Genomic DNA, 20,668 nt, shown 5'->3' on the forward strand with positions numbered 1-20,668 from the left:
CCTCCAATTATATAGCAGCCAATGGCCGCAGCAGTCACACTGAAGGCCTGTGAACTCCAAGGGGTAAATTTACTAAGATGGGAGTTCTATTAAGAAGTGTTGTTGCCCATAGCAACCAATCAGATTCTACTTCTCATTTATCTAGCACCTTCTAGAACATAATACCTGGAATCTGATTGGTTGCTATGGGCCACATCACTTCTTAATAGAACTCCCATCTTAGTAAATTTACCCCCAAGATTGTCTTTGTCCATTTGTATATGTGTGCGCATGTGATAGGGAATATAGATTGTAAGCTCCACTGGGACAGGGACAGATCTGAATGGTAAGATATTCTCTGTAAAGCGCTGCGGAATATGTGTGCGCTATATAAATAACTGGTAATAAATAAATAAATTTGTGGTAAAGCTATTTAAATAAAGACACAAAAAGGACATTTTCCAGGTCAGAGGGCCGCCATTAGCCTTCTTCATTATGGAGCCTGTAGAGACCTTAAAATATATATATATGTATATTAAATAATGTTTTACTGAGATATCACAAAGCAAAAAATTAAAAATATATATACATTAGTGTCAGACAAGGAAATACTGTATGTAATATATCAGTTTGTATTTATGAACAATATACGAGCATACAGTATGAGAGAATAACAGTACAATATAGTATAAAATATCTAAAAATAACAGTGACTTAAGTCTAGAAGGAAGCTCAGAACAACAACTTACAGTACACTCGTCAGCCCAGGGGAAGAGGAGGTGTACTACAAATGAATAGGGGGCTCCTCTACTACTTGGTAAACATTTATGAATTTGTAACCAATGGTGACTGACACATATACATAAGATTCCCAAACTGTAAGGAAATGTTTTGTACAGTATGTGGCATATTGTTCCAATTAAAATAATTCTATTTTACCACCTATGAAGAGCAGACACATTTTTTATTAATTATAGTTTTATTAGTTATTTATTATAGTTTTCCCCATTAAGAGGCATACATAACGAAGAAACAGGGAGGGCGGGGGGGCTCTCAGATGCAATATGCAATATTAAAATGTCTGCAGCATGACAAGTTGTTTCCTTCCAGTGATGGAGATAGTAAATCCAGGGAATATTGCCTCTGAGGAAGTTGTCAGGAGACAGAGAAATGTGTTTGCCTACCTAAACCAGTGCTTCTTTAACCACTGGATTTACTATAGGGATGGACATTAACCATCGATGTTTCCAAAATATTGATGGCTGCTGGCCAATGTCAACTAGTTTTGTCATCGATGGCAGTGAACCAGTGGTTCTCTGCTATTGATGGATGAGCAGGAGCCAATGTTTGTTTGTTTCTTCAGTGGCAGGACAGAGCTTAGCCCTGCCCCCAGCTGTCGCTAAGCCCCAATCCTATTTTGAGTGGCCTGCGTCCCAGCGTGCCCACAGCAGAGGTAACCAACGAGGGGGTGCAAATCAGTGATGGTTGACCATGGATGGTATGTGTGTCATCGATGGTAATCACCAATGGGCCCATCAATGGCTACCCCACCGATGGCCATCCCTAATTTACTATCTCCATCACTGGAAGTGGCATGCTGCAGACTGAAAACTCCAAGTCCACTTCTGGCTGATTTCAACAAGCTATGGGATACATATACTGTAGCAGCAAGGGACTGCACAGGCTGCAGGCAATTCCTACCCCACTGAAACTGCTTCTTTATCCCCTGAATAAGTGGCACCGGTAATTATACCTGGGTATACTGCATCCTTATTAAGTGACATTTAACCAGTGACAGAGTTCCATATTTCTAATGCATTTTTCTGATGGACTGATTCATTCCACGTTCAAATGGCATATTACCCTTGAATTTTAATGTATGCAATGTCTCATATATTATGTATTGATATGCGTCTTCGTTTTTTAATGTGTAGTATTAAATCTTAAATTGATTCTTAAAGGATTCCATGTCATAAGGGGTGCATTCTCCTGCGTTAGAATACATTCTGACACGTGTGTAACAAGTTGATTTTCTAAATTACCTAGTTAAAATCAGAGCTCTCCCACCCTCCCTGATGTAGAAAAAAAGTCGTACAGTGTCATCAGAAATGTGGTATTTACATCTCCCATTTAAATGCCCCAACCCAAACCCACATTTTTTTTATAATTTTTGTATTAGTTTTACAGTAAGTAAATAGTGAGTAGTAATATAAAACAGTAGAAATGTAAAGTTATACAACACTTAACAAAATGATGTCTCAGGAGATTGGGTACATAGAGGAAACATAAATACAATATGATGAGAAAACAAGTATAGTAAAATTAATGTTACCCAATAATAAAAAATTTGTAGAAAATATTGTAATATATTTAAAAGAAAGAGAGAAACATCAAATAAATGCCATTATGTATGAGGTTAAATAAAAGGGAGGACATTAGACATGAACATAAACATAAAAGAGAGAGAACAAGAGGGTAGTAGGGTAGAAGGGGTATACTGCTTTGATTATAATAACTGAATGAGACAACGGTAGATGAACCTCGATCATCAATACAGAAATCAGCATACCATAACACACCAATTTCATTTTGTTGGAAGTGACGGAGTGTGTAAGGAGTTATAACTGCCCCACGTTAATAAATGATCAATCTAAAGCAATTGAAAGACGTTTAAGAAGCATCCAATCAGTGGACTCAAATACCTTAGCGATGTCATTTTGAGTATTAATGTCTAATTTATCTATGTATATTTCCCATTTTTTGTAAAATTTCTCAGCCCCTTCAGTCTACTGATTGGTAATTTTACTGTCAATTGGCTGGATCCTCCTAATATCATCCATGAGTCTTCTCTGTTATATTCCTACTTATCTCACCGTTATCCTTTCTACTGTAGATGCATGTCTTGTTGATGATTTATGTATGACTTTTATATTCACTAGTCAATTCCCTACTCATATACCCTGAGTTGTGTTGTCCCTTCTCACTTACATCTAGTCTGTCTTGTGAATTGGTTGACAGTGCCACAAATGGATTATTGTTTGCAGTGGTATTATTCCTTGCCTTCTCACCTTGTCTTTGCTCCTTCCCTTCGAATTATGTCTACGTGATCTGGTATATATGCATATTGTTATAGTTGGTTATGTATTTTCTTCTATATTTGTACAAGTATGTACACAAATTAATGCAGTTGTTTACTGTGCTCGCTTTGTTATTTTATAATAATTTATTTTAATATATTGGCTTCAGTGTTCTCCCCAGGATCTATTTCACGGGTCCAGCTCTTTTAACATAGCATACCCAGCACTGTGTTCATGTGAGTAGTACAGAGCTAAGCCAATAGCACACCATTGCTAGCCTAGCAATGGAGTTCTGTTGGCTGATTTCTGGGCCGGTCACATAACAATACTGGTTGTGCTCAGGAGGAGCTACCTCATTGTGGTCTGCCTCTTAAAGATGGGGGAGGGATCTCTGATGTGAGGGAGATCTGTGACTGTGGGGTCTATTCATTATATTAATTATCAGGGTCCGAGTGGACCCCGATAATTAACATACTAACTCGCCGCGAGCACAGGAGCAATTCTTCATTGCTCCAGCACAGAGAGAGCTGATATGAAAATCATCTGTCTGTTATGAGCCACTTCGGTTCTGGGCTGCTAGGGAGTAGTGCTGAACATCTCAGTCATCGCTAGGAGACCGGGATGCCATTTCACTTCCGGCCGGTGGCTCCCCGCCTGTCACTAGGAACCAGGAGCATGGCGGCCATGGGGGCTCTGGGCTGCTAGGGACTAGTGCTGATGTGCAGCACTCCAGCTGTACAATATTTTATTCATTACGAGGCTTGTCTGGAGCTGGCCTCTGATTGGTCCCTACTTCCTTATATGTCAATCAGCCCTGCTTTACCCTGCCGGTTATAGCTTATGCCTTGCAGCGTGAGCCTCTGATCCATGTTCCTGGTGCCTGTATTCCTCAGTTTGCCAGTGGTCCTGTTGGTTCCAGTACCTGCATCCTGAGTAGCTGGCCTGCTACGATCCGGATTCATTCCTGCTTTGTTGGTCCTGTCATTTTCCAGCTGGAATCCTGAGTAACTCAATATTTTAGGGGAAGGAGGCCTGGACTGCACACCCTAGCTTTTTCTAAAGGGATGTGCTACCTAGTTTTCAAATTGTAAAGCGCAACGGAATTTGCTGCGCTATATAAGAAACTGTTAATAAATAAATAAATAAATAAATAAATAGTTGAGACTTAGTAATATAACATAGAAAAAAGGGGGAGAGCAGATGCACCATACAACCATTATTAATTATACATCATATATAAGGTTTTTGCCATAAATTTTGGCAAAGTTATGAGTTTACCCACCAACGTCAAGGTAACCTTCATCGGGTGGGGGTTCATGTCTAGGACACATCTGTTCTCCTGAGTTTGGGAGACCAACCTGGTGAGGAGAGGCACTGCTCGGTCTGATGGTTGCCCTGGAGTAGACTCCACAGGGTCCCCAGATGGAGTACTTGGATCCTCCCCTGCAGAGTCTCCATCTGTGCTGGACCCAGACCTGACCTCAGGAGCAGGCACTACCTCCTCTGAGTCTGGAAAAAATAGAAAAAAAAAACATTTGTATTTTTATATTAAAAAAAAAACGCATACACGTTTTAGCTTTATACTTTTTTGAGTCCTAAAAATATTTACATTCTTGCACATGTGGAGCGTTGAAGTCGGCCATGTCAGTGTCCATAGTGGACACGCCGACTATCTCCTCTTCCGTCACATCCCTGAGCCAATGTCTCCAACCTCGTCAAGGCCAGCTCCTCAGGGATGGGACCACCACCTGTCCCCGCAGCATGGTCCACCCTACTCCGTAGCTTCCTCTTCAACTGGTATTTGAAATCGGTCCAGCTGTCAATGTGATTTGGCAATTTTTAAGGGTTAGTTTTTTAAAATAAGATCTCGCTTTTGACTTCAGTACACTCACAATATCATTTTCTTACCATTTTTTAACGACTTTCATGGTTCTGTGGGTTGTCCCCACAGCATTAACAGTCCTGGATATCTCCTCCCAAATCCTGTCTTTGGCTCCAGCCCCCATATTTCTTGGGGCATGGACAAGGTTATCCATTGTCATGGTCACCAATGTCTCAAGCTCGATCCATGAAAACGGAGGGTTTCTTGGCCTTGGCCTGCTTGGGCCCACCTCCTCCTCCTCTAGTGGTGGAATTGGATTCCCAGCAGCTACAACATTTTTAAAATTAGATAAAATAAAAAAAGTATATTTTTGGAAATATGAACTGTTCTTGTGTTTTTTTCAAAATGTGATTTGCACTTACCTGCCTCAGTTGGCCTCTGCTCACCATGCTCCTCGCTTGACATTTTACAAACATGTGAGAGAGCATGAAGAATACTGCTTGAGCAGACTTTTTTATAGATGTGAGCGCATCCCTGGATTGGTTACCCATGCATCCCTATTTGCCAAAGTACAATGCACACCTTGCCTGCATTCCGTAATCACTGCGTGGGTTGGGCTAGATGTGAGCGCATCCCTGGATTGGTTACCCGTGCATCCCTATTTGCCTAAGTACAATGCACACCTTGCCTGCATGATTCAATAATTGTTTTTTTTTTCCTTATTTAAGGCAAAGCCAAATGGTCCCTTACTTGTGGGTTGTAGTTGGAGTGATTTGTGGTGCAGGAAGGGATTGCTAGTGGTTACATTGTTTGGAGTTATTTGAGTGGTGCTTGTGTGTGTTGTTTGAGTGGTGCTTGTGTGTGTTGTTTGAGTGGTGCTTGTGTGTGTTGTTTGAGTGGTGCTTTTGTGTTTTGTTTGAGTGGTGCTTGTGTGTGTTGTTTGAGTGGTGCTTGTGTGTGTTGTTTGAGTGGTGCTTTTGTGTTTTGTTTGAGTGGTGCTTGTGTGTGTTGTTTGAGTGGTGCTTTGTGTGTTGTTTGAGTGGTGCTTGTGTGTGTTGTTTGAGTGGTGCTTTTTTATTATTTTTTGGGGTGTTTTTTTAATTTTTTTATTTTGTTTGGGTGGTGGTTTTTTCTTTCTTATTTTTTGGGTGTTTTTTTTTTGTTTGGGTGGTGGTTTTTTATTTTTACATTTATTTTGGGTGGTGGTTTTTGTTTTAATTTTTTTTGGGTGGTTGTTTTTTCTTCCTTATTTTTTAGGTTTTTTTTGTTTGGGTGGTAGTTTTTTATTTTTAATTTTAATTTGGGTGGTGGTTTTTGTTTTTATTTTTTTTGGTAGTTGGTTTTTTATTTCTAATTTTGTTTGGTGCATACATTTCCCAAACCCGGTTACTTGGTGTGTTTGGGTAGCCGTGCTTTTGGAGGATCAAAAATCCAATGTTATTTGAAGAATCCAGTAAGTGTGCCAGCCTACTGCAATTTTTTTTTTGTTATATAAACCCAAAAAAAGTACATTATTTGAAAATTTTTTATCATGTTTTTTTTTTTTTAAGGTGTTTAACAGTCCAGTTTGTACTTGAATCAGGTAAGTGTCTATTTTTACAAACCTAAAAGTTTGTTTATTTTAATTATGAAGTGTTTTTTGCTGTTTTTTTTAACATTTAATAATGCAGTTTTAAATTTTTTGAAAAAAACAATAATAAAGTTTACTAAATTTAATATTGGCCAATTTAAAAGTTAAGGTTTGTTTTAACAATAATAGTAGTAATAGTGGTTTTTTAAAAATATAATATTATTTTCTTTTTCTTCCCCCTCAAAAAAAACCATACACCAAATACACCTGTAGGGATTCCGGAAGATGGCACTGCCCGACCCTGTAAGAATATGCACCATTATTACTAAGCTAAGTATTTTGGGCCAAATATTCAAAAATCATTCTCAAAAACACTTTTTTTTTTTTTTTTTAATTTACAGAGCGATGTGGGCCAGCTAATAGCCATGTTGCCCCCCACCAACCTTCATCAGCCTCCTCCTGGGCATTGGCATAGGAGGCGTGCAAGGGCCAAGATATATAAAACACGTGTCACCCTTTTTGGAATGCCTGATGATGTTGTTGTAACCACTTATCGCCTGCCTCCAAATATTATCCTAGACACTCTTTCAATAATAAAGAATGATCTGGAAAGTCAGATTCACATTCCAACAGCAATCTCACCACTTACACAGTTGTTGGCGGTGTTACATTTCTACGCCTCAGGGTCCTTCCAAACCACTGTGGGGCTGGTGGGTGGACTCTCCCAGCCCTCATTTTCACGGATCCTGAGGCGTGTGCTAGATACATTCTTCAATCATATAGCACATTTTATTAGTATGCCTTTGGATACGGAAGCCCTTGATGTGGTAAAGCAGAAGTTTTTTGAGATTGCAGGCTTTCCACATGTCATAGGTATAGTGGATGGCACTCACATAGCACTTCAGCCTCCTGCATGCAGGGAACAAATATATAGGAACCGTAAACATTTCCATTTGCTAAATGTAATGGTGCTATGTGATGCCTCCCTCCAGATCCTCTCCCTGAATGCCAAATTTCCAGGCTGCAGCCATGATACGTACGTGATCCAGCATTCAGGGATTTGGCCAAAATTAAGCACACTGCAAGCTGGTGACGCGTGGCTTCTTGGTAAGTATAAATCCAGGATGTAGCTATAGTAATAGTGTAAACATGTTTTCATGGTCAATTTATGTATCTTTTGGTGTCCCATTTCCATCAGGTGACAGTGGATATCCTTGCACACCCTAGCTGCTGACTCCTTACTTGACTCCCACACCAGAGACACAAACTCAATATAATGCCATGTTTACTGCCACCAGACAGGTGGTAGAGTGCTGTATCGGCCTTTTAAAGGGCCGGTTCCGGTGTCTCCATCACTCTGGTGGTGCACTCATGTACTTGCCGGATATGGTTTCTCGCATTGTGGTCCTGTGTGGGATTTTACACAACATTGCAATAAGGAGTCGAGTACCCATGCAGCCAGAGGATGCCTTGCCAGAGGATGGCCCCCCGGAGGAAGGTGTTGTGATGCTGTCGGGGGGGGGGCAGACGCGAATCTGTTGTTTCTCGATTTTTTAGGTAATTATTTTTACATTTATTTTGTTTTTTACACTTAGAGCAAATGTATTTTAAGGTGTACCTAATTTTTTTTTTTCCACCAAAATCACAACACTTTCCAAAACTGCTAAACTAATGGAACCCATTGGCAATACCCTGTACTGTTTTTGGACAACTACCAAAGTTTGCACGGATATACCACAACATGTTTAGTTAATTTGCCTTTTGTTTTATTAATTTGTCTGTTTCCAAAAAAAAATTATGTTTGTTTTATAATATTGTTTTTTATGTCTGACTAAGCCAGATATTTTATTTTGAAAAACCCTGAGGACATTTTTTATGTGTGATTCTGTGATGAAATGCTTTTTACGATTAAAAGCATGTTGGCAATATGTTTGTTAGTTAATAAATGATTTTCCTAAATAAAAATGTTTGTTGTAAATTTTTTGGGAAAGCCATTTTGAGGTGGATAATGTAGGGCAACCCCAAACAAAACTATTAAAAACCATTACTGCAAATGTTTACAAAAACATTTTTGAAATTGTTACACTATGGAAAGGCACCCAGCTTTGTTCACAAAGTATTTGAAATGCTGAATTACACCCTTTAATTTTTAAAATAAAAGAGGACAAATGTTTTTCCAAAAAATACTTTACAGTAATAAAGAAAATTTTTAACTGGACAAAGACGACAAAAAAAAATTAAAATCTCTCCAGACTCCCCACAATACGCTGTAGGCAGCAGTACGCCTGCAGCAAATGGCCACTTGTTCGTCTCAGCTCCTCCCGAATGTCCACCATGATGTTGGTTAGATCTGTGGACAGAAAAATTTATTTGTAGGTTAAAAACACATTTGAACATTAAACATTAGTCAATGTCCCAAAAAGTATGAAAACACAATGATGTTAGGGTGTGTTCGAAAGTTTCATCCACACAACATTATTAATATGTTGAAACTTTTATGGTGTAAAAACAATTGGAAACCCTAACTATGTGGAATAAGCAAGAAACCACTAGGGTGTAAAAAAAAAACTGGGAGGTGTATTCTTAAGTCATGATGGCCATATCCTTAAAACACACTGCACGTATTCACTTCTAGAATGTTCTTGATAATCCAAAACTAAAATGTGTTTGTTTGCTATGGCAAACATCACTTTTCCTAATGAACACAACATTAACAAGGTTAGTCTGGTTCCTATCACCTTCCCAAGTTCTGTGACATGTTTTATTTAAATCTAAAATACTAATCCAAATGTAATAATTTTTTACACCAAATAAAAAGCATTTTGGAAACCCCAAAAGGCATACATTTTTGGGCTCCCCTAAAAAAAATGTCCCAGACACAAAACATAAGCACAAAATATTGAATAACAGCATTACTGCGCAATGATTTTGACACCCATACTGAAAAAAAAAAAAAAAACACACCGCCCAAAAATGTTTAAAAAAACAAGGATAACAACAACACTCCAAACAAAAAAAAACAAAAACAAAATATTACAAAACACATACCATCAGAGCGTTCTAACAAAGCACCCGATGGAGATGGTGCGGGAGATGGTGCTGGAGATGGGGAGTAAGTTCGAGTTGGGGGAATGGTGGGAGGGGAAATGGAGTGGAAAACATCAAAGGGAGGGGATATTTGGGATGAGGACTCGGGCACGTTAGTGGAGATTTGGGATGAGTGGGCAGGGGCAGGAGGAATACTAGGGGAGGTTTGGAAGAGGGAGGGAGGGTTACTGGGGAAGTATGGTGGTGGGGAGGGAGGGCTGGGTTGAGCGGATGAGGAAGGTGAGGGGGAGGGCTGCAGGTTGGGACCTGCATTGCCTCCAAATCTGCGGGCCCATCTCTGTCACCGCTGTGTTTCTAAAATTTAAAGATATAAAAAAAAAATAAGTTTAGTTTTCACTTTCGGCTACACAATACAAGTACACTTTACACATTCAGGACAATAGGGACAACATACAGGAGGTTTTTTTTACATTTACTAAAAGAATTGGAAAAGGAACATACATTTTTAACAGTCCACTAATTATAACATCTACACAAACGCATACTTACGTCTGCGTTGTCGCGCCCACAAATTTCGCAAAAGGACTGGCGACCGGCGGCGCAGATCCGACCATCGCCTCTCTAGTTGCGCTATATTGCGCCTGTATCCCGCACTGTGAAGGGCTCGCCTCACCTCCGCATAGGCCGCCCGCTTTATGCGGTTTGAAATTGGAGGCTGGGCGGTCGTAATCCGCCTGTCCATGATCTGAACGAGGATCATCAATTCCCGACGGGTAAAGGCCGCGGCTCTCATGATGGCAATGACCAATTTTTAAGAAAACATGAAATATACATGGGGTAAAATAAAGATGATTGGTTAAAATATTTACTCAGTTTCCTAAAAATAAAAACTATTGGCCAATCCTTTAATCATGTGACCCGAAAAATAAGGTCAGATTTGATTGGATAAAACACGCAGTGTGCAATTGCAAACATAAGAGTGCAAATGATCCTAACGCAAAATGCACATGCATTTTTAAAGTTAACACAATTAGCAACAGTACATTCACAGATAATAAACATTACTTTGTTTTGGAAATTTAGAAAAAAAAAACAACGGAGAAAACACCCACGAAAAAAATAATAAAGTTTATTGACACATGAAAAAAAACTGGTTAAAAAGAACAGCAAGAGTTAAACAATCTTAATTAGATAATTGACAACAAGCTAATAACAAGCTGATCGATAGTCCAGGTAAACATGACATGTGACCATCAATACAACGCATACGGCCGCAAACATCAGAACATAATTAGCATACAGCGACTGACAGCGCCTGACTACGATTGTCTCGGTCGTTCGATCAGATCAGTCGGTAGCTAGAGGAGGTGCAGTGTTAATGAATGGGCGTCACTTTGTTTACGATCGACCTGCTGTACGATCGGATTTTGCGGTCGTAGCCCGTGAGGCCGCTACGACCGACTCTGAATGAGGTCCTCAGTGCTAGCTTGTGAGTCCACAGCCTCCTACATATCGGGCGCACCCGACGTATTAACCTGGCCAAAGCACCCTAAGGGTCTCTTGGAGATTCCTTCGGGTGTTCATAACACTGACTCCACGAAGCGGAGCAGTGAAATTTAGCACTGCTGAATCAACTTGTCAGTGCTAGTGCGTCTGTGTGACCGTGAGTTCACGTAGGCGCACAAAGCCCCGATGTCTGGCGTGAGGGGCAGAGGGATCCAAAAGGACCCTTCTTTGCAATCTGGGACAGTGGCATACACCGGATTTTTGCAGGGGGGTTTCCACACACACACACACATGCATATATACTATATATACTGTCAGTCAGGGGGCGGAGCCAAATGACACGATTTTAAATGATTTGCATCATACTGGCTCCACCGCCTCCGCTCCGCCGCCTCCCTATTGACTCGCTAATCATGGCATTTTGTAGCCGCGATGGTGGGGCTTAAGTACATGATGCCTGCTCTGGAGTCTGGGAGGTTTCTGGGTACTCAGAAACCCCCCCTGTATGCGCTCCTGCGGGACTCCTTCCCATAGGGAAGGAGCAGGATGAATGGTGAATGCAGGAAAAAACACCATCTGAAGAAGAAGGCTCCCACAGTAAAGCTCTGAAAATATTGTATTTTTGGAGGTTGATGAATATTGTCCCCATGCTAGTGTATGGGGGCAGTGGGCCACTCCGGGAAAGAAAGGTAAGCAGGAGTTATCTGTGATACTGTATCTCCTGCTTTACCTTTTTGATGAATGACCCGGACACTTAATTTCTACAAAAACAGGTGAAAATGTTAATTAAAGGGCCATGCACATGCAGTAGTGACGTCACAGAAGGCGACAGATTGAAGCCTGTCTATTTAAGGAAGTCCCTTGTTGCACTCCTGTGCCACAGTATAGGCTCTATTACCTTACTCCAGCGTTACAGTGTATATCCTGTTATCAGTTCCTGACCTTTGGCTTACTTGTGACTCCGATTTTGACTGACACTTGGTACTGTGGGCCTGATTCTGACCCGCTCGCGAGCGCTGAGTGCTCGCAAGTGGGTCGATGGTGCCCAAGTGCGCATGCGCACGACGGAGGCGTCTCCGTCGTGCGCATGCACGAGACCTGAATAACGACGGCCAGGCCGTCGTTAAGGGCCTCGCACCAAAGGGGGCGTGCTGTCGATGGTGATTGACAGCACGCCCCCTTTGGAGGCTGTGCCAGGGGCGTGGCTGCCCAGACGGAGGCGTTCCCATGGGAACGCCTACTGTCTGGGTCCGGCCCCACTGACATCACTAGTGATGTCAGTGGTAGTGCTTTTGGCTCTGATAGAGCCAAAAGCACTCCTGGGCTTGCGGCAGCGAGACCCTACCGCAGGGTCTCGTCGCAAGCCCGATGGTCGCGATGGTCTTGACCATCGCGACCATCATTCTGGCCGCTCGTTATACTGTGGGTGGTCACCCACAGCTATGCGAGCGGCCAGGAGGCCGCTCCAAAAAGGAGCAGGGACGGCCCTGATTCAGAGCGAGCGCTCTGTCAGAGCGTCCGGCTCTGAATCAGGGCCTGTGTTCATATTTGGTTCTGACCTCGGCTATTCCTTGAGAGCTGCTTTCTGGTCCTGACCCAGCCTGTCGACTACGCTGAATATTCTCTGTGCTCTATACAGAGTTTCCCAGCACCTGAGGCAGAAGACGGTTTTGCTCTGCTAAAACAATGTTTCCTTTCAGCACCCGTTCTAAGGCAACCAAATTGTGACCAGCTATTTTTTCTGGAGGTGGACGCCTCTACGGTTGGAGTTGGGGCGGTGCTATCCTAAAGAGATGAAGAAGGAAAGTTTTAGTCTTGTGGGTTCTTCTCCCGTAAATTCTCGGCTACACAGAAGAATTATGCTGTTGGGGATAAAGAACTACTAGCCAACAAGTTGGCTCTTCAGGAATGGCGGTATTTGTTGGGGGGAACAAAGTTTCCAGTGACAGTCTATACTGATCATAAGAAGTTAACGTACCTAAAGACAGCAAATTGTTTGAATTATCGTCAGTCCAGGTGGTCATTGATTTTGATCGATTTAATTTGGTGATTACCTATTGACCAGGTAATAAAAACATCAAAGCTGATGGTCTGTCCCGGGCATTTAGTACTGCTGAAATGGAAGAAGCAAAGGAAGATAAGCCCATTCTGAACCCTGCTTGCTTTGTAGCTGTCACCAGCAAGGTCAAAATTCCGCAAGGGAAAACATTTATAGCTTCGGAACTTCACTCCAAATGACTTTAATGGGCACATTCGTCACGTTTTAGTGGGCACACAGGAGTTAGAAAAACCTTGGAGCTAATCCTCAGGAGATACTGGTGGCCAATGGTTCAGCCAATGGTTCAGCAAGAAGTAAGGGTCATATGTGTGTGCAGCACAAAGTTCCACCGCACTCTCCAACTGGTCCTCTGTTGCCACTATGAGTGCCTGATTGTCCTTGGACTCACATCTCTATGGACTTTGTGCCAAGGGTTCAACACTATCCTGGTGGTGGATAGGTTCTCCACCTAATTGTGGCACATGATATTAACATGTACATATTTATTATATAGTATGTTTTGTGTCTATTGTGAATAAATGTGTTTTTATATGGAACTATACAAAATGTATTTGATTGCTTTCTAATAGATAATGCGCTCCAATTAGTAAGGTAACTCACTATTTCCCCTATCCCTTTTTTATCTGGTCTGTGAGAGGGGGCGGGAATGGACTTATCGCTTCATTAAGCCCCACCCCTGCTAAATGGAATGCAGCATATTTAAATAGGGGTGGGGCCAAATGACACAATTCTTATAGAATTGTGTAATTAAACTCTGCCCCCTGCTCGAGGACCGACGATCCCCAGAAAAATTCTCCCCATACTGCCCACTTTACTAGGAAGTGGGCGGGATGCGGGAGAAGTGCCGACTTTTCCAGGGGTGCGGGGGGTTTACCGAAATAACTGGAGCCTCCTGCAGGTTCCGGAAGAGTAGGCAAGTCTGAGTAGAAGTTGCATGTACAACTGTACTCACAGTTACACACTTATGGTCCTCTGAAATACCAACCCCTATACGTTAAACGCATTTTTCGTGGAAAAAAAACAAATTTTGACCGAAATTTCAGCGGTCATTTTTCACCAAAGTGTGCAACTTACGATTTTATTTCCGCTAAGGTATCATTAGGGGGGCTGTCCAAAGTGTTCTGTAAGAAATCCCCACATTTTTACCCAAAAATAGGGATTTTGCTAATTTTTTCGCTTGCCCTGGGCTGGAGAAAAGTTTTCTCCAGTTTTAGGCAAAATACGGCCATTTTTCGCCCTCGTTGGCGAAATGGGCCGCAAAATTGGCAACGACTGCGAAAACGGCCGATTTCGCCTATAATTGAATACCCCACATAATTTCTAAAAAGAAAAAGCAGGTGAAAATGAACATTTTCACCTACTTTTGTAGAAATTAAGATTTGGGGCCATTCATCATAAAGGTAACACAAGAGATATCACAGATGCCTCCTGCTTACCTTTCTCTAATGATGTGGCCCGCTGTCTCCATACGCTAGTATGGGAACCGAAATTCATTTAGCTCCAAAAATACTCCTTAGGAGGAATCATTCAGGTGTTTACAACGTAGACACCACCGACATCAACATTATGGATAATGGATGATGAATAATTTACCAATGACACTGATCTACAAAAAGAAACTTTTTTCTTTCACAAGAACTAAATAAACTGAATCTAAATGTATTTTTCGTGCTGAATTCTAATATGCATTCAGATTATTTCCATCAGGCATACGTTTAAAGTTTTATAAAATGAGTATTTATGTAAGTCTGCATGATAAATATACACCTCATTGTGACTGACGTAAAAAATTATAGATGATGATTTTCGGGCATATTTTGCCTTTGGGCTGCCGCTCTTCATGGTCCAGCAATAGCCAGCCAGCATACTGGAACTCCATTCACCTTGGTACCTTTTTGGTACAGGAAACTATTCACTATGTAAGACAAGCCTCATTACAGATGGCAAGTTAGGATAGTTAACTGTATATTTTGATTTAGATGTAATTCCTCTAATGTTAATTAAGCAGAAATAGCAATCAGTTGAATGGTCCTTCGGTTCCCTCCATATCATAGGAATGCAAATGGCATATGATGTGAACCATTTTTCAAGCCAGTGAGAAGCCTAACACATGATACACGGCAGGGGCGTCTTAAGAGAGGAGGGGGCCATGTGCACTCCCCGTGCGGGACCCCCTCCTCTCTCCCCGGTGGCCGGCAGCCGACTGATTTGGCTGGCCAGCCACCGGAGCATTAGTAGACTCCGGGCACTAGAGTGTGCCCGGAGTCTACTGCGCATGAGCAGAGCGCTGGGAAAATGGAAAGGTGGCCATTTTCTGGTGTTCTGTGCATGCACAGTAAACTCCGGGCACTAGAGTGTGCCGCAGTGGCCATTTTCCGGTGTTCTGAGCAGCGCTGACACCCGACGCGGGACCACGGACAGGTGAGTTTAAAATAATATGGGTGCAGGGTGTGCGGTGCAGGGCCCCCCTGGACCCGGGGGCCTGTGTGCCCCGCACACCCTGCACTCATTATAGATACGCCACTGATACACAGCATATATGCGGGCCCAGTTCTTAGCCAGATCACCAACTTTACATCCAAAGTAAAGTTCATAACACTTTTTTACAAGTGGCGTGAAATTTCGCGGAGGTTACTTCACCACACACACAACACAAATTGTCTGGATGATTTAAACACTTTCTTGGCATTATTGAACATATTCTAACAACTAATACAACAAATACTTGTGCTAACAGGCTCCTCTCTGGTGAGAGACACCCAAGGGTCACAGGACAATGTGCTGAGCCCTGATTGGAGGAGCCCAGCACACATGCTCCTCTGACCCGACCAGGGGGTTGGGGCTACACCAGCAGGTCAGGCTGCATGGAGGAGGAAGAGGAGGAGGAGGAGAAGGAGGAAGCTGCTGGAGGCTCCACATAAAGGTGAGAGGGGAGAGTGGGGAGAGACTACAGGGGGACATATTGTTTGCATGCCCCTGTCTGCCTGTGTATGATAGGCTATAAAGAACACTAAAATATGAAAAAAATAAAAGTAACTCACAAACACACTGTGCCTGATGGAAAAATTTGAATCACATATTTGAATTCAGAATTTAAAACTGCACTAGAATCACTATTCAGTTTTCTTGTAATGATTTTTTGTTATTGTTTGTGCCCAGGTTACTAGTGTTGATATGTGTGTATTAGTGGCAGTAGAATGCAGGTTATAATATTAATCACCAGCAGAATCCAGATGCACTAGACAGCCCAAGTACCTATCCTGGTGTGAGGTTTATTGAAGTGTAGTAGAATCACACTTACTGACTTTTTGTTTCACCTCCCTGGGAGAAGCCAAGGAAGGAGAAGCAAGTGGGTGGTGAGAGGGGGCTGGCTGGACTTATAGCATCATTAAGCCCCTCACGCTAAATTGCCAGGAATGCAGCATATTTAAATAGGGGTTTGGGCCAAATGTCACGGGTATTATAGAATCGCGTTGTTAAGCTCCGCCCCCTGCTCGAGGACCGCCGATCCCCAGGAAAATTCTGCCCACTTCACTAGGAAGTGGGCAGGATGTGGGAGAAGTGTGCCTACTCTTTCAGGGGTGCAGGGGGTTACCTGAAAAATCATGAGCCTCCCAGTTCTGGGAGAGTAGGGAAGTCTGCTTGTAATATACTTGTCATATAAGTTATAAGATAAGTAACCTGGGCACTAGCAATAGCATAAAAATAATTGGTGAATGAATCAACATTCATTATGTATTAGTAATATATAGATTTAGTTTAATTACCTGCCTGCCCAGTGCTGCAGCTGCTGCTGCCTTCCATGTCACCCGACCTCGCATATATATATATATATATATATATATATATATATATACTGTGCATATATATATACAATACTGTACAAAAGTAGAAGTGTTAATAATAGTTTATTTTTATCAATTAACAAAATGCAAAGTGAAAGAGAAATCTAAATCAAATCACTATTGCCTTCAAAACAGCATCAATTCTTCTTGCTACACTTGCACAAAGTCAGGGATTTTGTAGGATTATAGTCAGGTGTATGATTAACCAGTCATACCAAACAGGGAATAATGATCATCATTTTCATATGTAGGTTGAAACTCTGTCAATAACTGAAAAAGAAACAGCTGTGTAGGAGGCTTAAAACTGGGTGAGGATCAGCCAAACTCTGCTACAAAGGTGTGGTTATGGAAGACCATTTCATGTCACAGTTTATACACCATGGCAAGACTGAGCACAGTAACAACCAGGCAAAGATTTCAAAGCAGACTGTGGTTTTAAGATGTGCTGTTCAAGCTCTTTTGAAGCACAAAGAAACGGGCAACATTGAGGACCATAGACACAGTGGTCAGACAAGGAAACTTAGTGCATCAAATGAAAAACACATCATGCTTACTTCACTTCAAAATCGGAAGATGTTCAGCAGTGCCATCAGCTCAGAACTGTCAGAAACCAGTGATACCCAGGTACACCCATCTACTGTTCGGAGAAGTCTGGCTAGAAGTGGTCTTCATGGAAGAATTGCAGCCAAAAAGCCATACATTCGACGTGGAAACAAGACCAAGGAACTCAACTATGCACGAAAATATAGGGGTGCAGATAAATGGCAGCAGGTACTCTGGACTGATGTGTAATAGGGCTCGATTCAATTTAGCGTGATGCTGAATAACCCCAGGAGGGAAAACGTCATTCAGATTCTTAGGCTTACCCATTTTTCCTGCTTCCAACAACTCTGTTGGATTTGTGCCTCTCTATGGGCCTAATTCAAAGTTGGACGCAATGTCAATGTTGGACGCAGTGGAACGATTTACTTTGCCATTGCACATACATGACAGCCGCACTGCACACACACGGCGGACGATTAGCAATGGCTGACACAGTGAGGCTTTCTTTGCTAGGTGAGTGACAGGTAGTGACCGGTTTGGGGAGGTAACGTGGGTGGCTACAAAAACGCAGACGTGTCACCACTGTTATACAAAAAAGGAGATTATCCTGCACCAGTGTAACTATGTATTAATTCTCACAATGCTAAAAGGTTTTTTCTCACATAGTGCATTTTATCTTCAGGATATGTTCCTAAAACCCTTATCTGATGCCTATGGGGTGCTACCCACTACTCCACTGAGACCATAAACACCAACACTAGAAAATATATGTTATCTTGGTTTATTTCTTATAAGATTTATTATTATTTTCTACCTATATAAGAAATAAACTTACCTATAAATACAATATACTGTATGAACCATTCTGAGAATATTAAATATGAGAGAAATTAGCACACACTGGCTAGAACGAGTGCTGTATTGGAAGGAGTAATTGTAACACTAGCACTACTTTGCAACATTAGGATTCTGGAAACAATTACAATGTATCTCAGTATTCTATAATGTCTGTTATTACATCTAAATCACTGGGATATTATTGAAATAAGCAAATAAGACACAGGAAAAATCTTTTTTTCCTTTGTTGCTACATAGCAGTGTTAAAAGATACATGTGACTCTAATGTCTTAAAATATATATTTTATTAAGGGCTATTATGCTTTAATTGTATTACAAGAACAGAGAGAACAGACAGCAGCCACAGGTTTGTATTGAGATTTAATGCACATTTACTATTTTTTTCACACTTACCATATTTTAATATTTCACCATTGGATTATATGCAACATTTTAAGGTATACCTATACCAATAAAGATTGATTAAGTTTATACAAATAGGGTCTTTAGTGCACCTACACAGATACTTTCTTTTTCTACTGTTGGTGTTTAGTGTCACCACTGTTTTCTGGTTGTGTCCTAGTCAGCCACTGCAAATCTCTTCACAGTTGGACTGGCCTCTGTGTCTTAGTTCAGACGGACATTCTGAGATACATAGAGCTGCTCAGAAGTTAGAGGGACCTCCCGATGTTGCGTCTTTTGTATGTAAACAAAGGATCTAAGATGCTGGCAGCTGGCGTCTCTGTACACGAGACAGCGGCTGCCATTAGCATATTTTCGCAAGTCTGTTGCATCCAAAATTGCAGTTGCAAATTCAACTGCATCCATCTATAAATCGGGCCCTATAAGCGTACGTATCTCTGACTTCTTTGGAATGATCTTCTAAATTTTTAACCCTTTTAACCGGGAGGAGGGGCAGACACAGAAGATGTCAGAGATTACACAATGAGGAAGGTTGGAGTGCACACACCTATACCTTGATGGGAGTAGGGGGATCCACAATTATTCATATTTTACACAGATAGAGTAAATCAGCAAATTGCGGTAACAGGTATTGTATTAAGTACTGTGCAGAAATGAGCTTCCAGTTATAAAAGATGTTTTTTTTAATAATCTGTGGAAAGGTCTTGGAATATTATTTTTGAGTTATTATAATGGTACTCAACACTTTGAAGTGGAATTTTTCGGACTTAGCGACAATCTATTTAAAATTCAGACTGCAGCTATAAAATCTTAATAATGTATTAAGGGCTCAATACATTTTCAAGGTGCTGTATAAGCTATACAGTCTACTAGGTGTTGAAGCTGGATTAGTGGCTGAGACGGAATCAGCGTAAAAAATTAGCGTGCACGACACCATCTTGCGAATGACAGCTAGACTCCATTTTAGAAACAAGAATCTGCAAGACGCCATTTTGCGACCAGCGCCATTTTAACTTACAACTCACAAGCTAAGTACAGATGGCAATGTTTTTGATAATCTACCAAAAACAACTAGAAATACAGCCCCTGAGAAAAGTAAATAGAATAGACAATACACCAAAATACTGTGAGTGTTTTACATAGAAATTGGGAATCCCTGTATCTAGACAAATATAGTTGTGGCAATTGTAATATAACCCATACGTTGATCTACACAATTGAATTTGTCTGACAGGTTTTAGTCCCACACCCAGACAGAATGGCCCTGGCTTCACAGCTGGGGGTAACACATTTGCATTGCAGTTTGAAACTGTGAGTGAGGAATGAGATGTGTGTGTGTATATATATATATATATATATATATATGTGTATGTACATGTATATATATATGTATATGTTATGTCCATCATAGATAAAATCTCATGCATAAACACCGCACATTACGCACAGTTGAGCTGCTAACATGACGCTCAGTAGCGAATGCACAATATCCTGCATGCGAACGCTGTTTATTAGCTGCATGCGTGCACATCTGCCCCAAATCAGATAAACCTAACTAGCGTCTTTTCCCATATCCCTAATACTTACATAATGCACACTTACACAAAAGGTTCCATAGCTATAAAGTAAAAGATCCAAGTTTTATTCATTTATTACAAATGCTGTGAAATAAAGACTATTTTGGTATCTAAGGTTTAATACATGATAAGTAAGCCGTGTTTGATATTATACTGATCCGCACTTTATCCACAGCTTTCTGGTATCAACGGTGTGAAGATCGGAACATGCGTTCGCAACTTATGGACCGTAAAGACATAAAGAACCAAAATGTATTTTTGTGCATGCAGGGGAAATAGAGGAGGCAACAAGCTGTTAGAGGCTGTTCTGTGTCCATTTGAACCAACCTGTTAAATGCCCTGTAACAAATGCACCCGCACTGGGAACCAATGGGATCAGCAA

The 20,668-nt window shown here is 41.3% G+C and overlaps 1 protein-coding gene across 2 annotated transcripts in view; it reads left to right on the plus strand.

Annotated features, from left to right (window-relative positions):
- The window catches only part of SPECC1 (sperm antigen with calponin homology and coiled-coil domains 1), a 560,436-nt gene that overhangs the window by 108,267 nt on the left and 431,501 nt on the right, over positions 1-20,668 (plus strand). The window lies entirely within an intron of this gene.

This window comes from Taudactylus pleione, unplaced genomic scaffold (assembly GCF_031769625.1).
Source record: "Taudactylus pleione unplaced genomic scaffold, aTauple2 ptg000585l, whole genome shotgun sequence".
Lineage (NCBI taxonomy): Eukaryota > Metazoa > Chordata > Amphibia > Anura > Myobatrachidae > Taudactylus > Taudactylus pleione.